This window comes from Rattus norvegicus, chromosome 15, assembly GCF_021556685.1.
Source record: "Rattus norvegicus strain SHRSP/BbbUtx chromosome 15, alternate assembly SHRSP_T2T, whole genome shotgun sequence".
NCBI lineage: Eukaryota > Metazoa > Chordata > Mammalia > Rodentia > Muridae > Rattus > Rattus norvegicus.
In genome coordinates, this window is record NC_141548.1 from 45,476,908 (window position 1) to 45,478,389 (window position 1,482).

General features: G+C 49.9%; 1 pseudogene; it reads left to right on the plus strand.

Annotated features, from left to right (window-relative positions):
- Positions 1-483: 483 nt before the first annotated feature.
- Positions 484-920, plus strand: Rpl36-ps13 (ribosomal protein L36, pseudogene; annotated as a pseudogene).
- Positions 921-1,482: the final 562 nt, after the last annotated feature.

The following is a 1,482-nucleotide window of genomic DNA, read 5'->3' on the forward strand; positions in this document are numbered from 1 at the left end:
CATCGGTCCTTGCAAGCATGGGGACCTGAATTCCATCCCCAGAAGCGATATGCAACAAAACAAAGGAAAACAGGAATTGGATGGAGTGGTGGTGGCTGTGGTGTGCTTTAATCTGGCTCCAGGGCTGGATTCCTGAGGCTGCTGGCAGCCTAACCAATTTGGCAAGTTCAGAGACAGTGAGAAACCCTGCCTCTAAAAAGCAGGTGTGGGGGGTGGGCACCTAAGGAATGGCAGCTAAGGTAGTCCTCTGCCTCTGGCCTCTACATATGGGCACACACGCAGGCACACAGGCATGCACTCAAACACACACACATACATACACATGCACACTCTCATGCACATGCACAGAAAGAGAGGGAGAAGGGGGTACTTCATATCCAAAAGCTTTGCTCAAAACCACACATGTAGTTCACCTTCATGGATCACATGTCACTCTCTTGGCACCATGGTTCTATGCAACATTTAGTGTCTTTACCGTCCTTACCTGCAGCTAATACTGTCTAAATTGACAGGGAGACAGCAAGTATCCTAGTCATAAAAACACAAGTACTCTTCCTGTCTGACTGACATCGGAGAGCAGCAGCCATGGCTCTGAGCTACCCCATGGCCCTGGGCCTCAACAAAGGCCACAAGGTAACGAAAAACCGAAAAACCGAAAAACCGTCAGCAAGCCGAGACACAGCAGGAGCTGCGGGCGCCTCACCAAGCACACCAAGTTCGTGTGGGACATGATCCAAGAGGTGTGCGGCTTCATGCCCTACGAGCCGCGTGCCATGGAGCTGCTCAAAATGTCCAAGGACAAGTGTACACTCAAGTTTATCGGGAAGAGGGTGGGCACGCACATCCGCGCCAAGAGAAAGCAGAAGGAGCTGAGCAACCTGCTGGCAGCTATGCAGAAGGCAGCGGCCAAGAAGGATTGATGACCCCTCCTCCAATAAAAGATGGTTCTTACAAAAGAAAGAGAGAGAGAGAGAGAGAGAGAGAGAGAGAGAGAGAGAGAGAGAGAGGGAGGGAGGGAGGGAGGGAGGGAGGGAGGGAGGGAGGGAGGGAGGGAGGAAGGAAGGAAGACAAGTACATAATAGCCTATTTGAAATCGGATCTGTGTGACCTTAAACCCCACACTCCTATGCCAAAGTTCTTGAACTTCAGAGTTTTCTAGAAGCCAGGAGAATGTGAACTATTTTCAAACCCCTGCTTTAATTCTTGATTGTCTAGGATACAAGGAGGTGGGGCTTAGGGATGAAATCACTTGCGAGATCTGTTTAAAATCCTTGTCAAAGTCTGTTTCGCTGTGTTTTTATACTCTAGGCCAGGTGAAATTGTAGGAATGTCAGGATGTTTCAGCAAACAGTCTAGACCTGGAGCAGGCTGACGAGGAACATGTGGCCACCACAGAACACGAAACCTGTTTCTGTGAGTTAGTGCAGAGGTTCCTAACAGGTTGGGCAGTCTGACCCTGGCCTCCTGCCAATTAGAATTTGA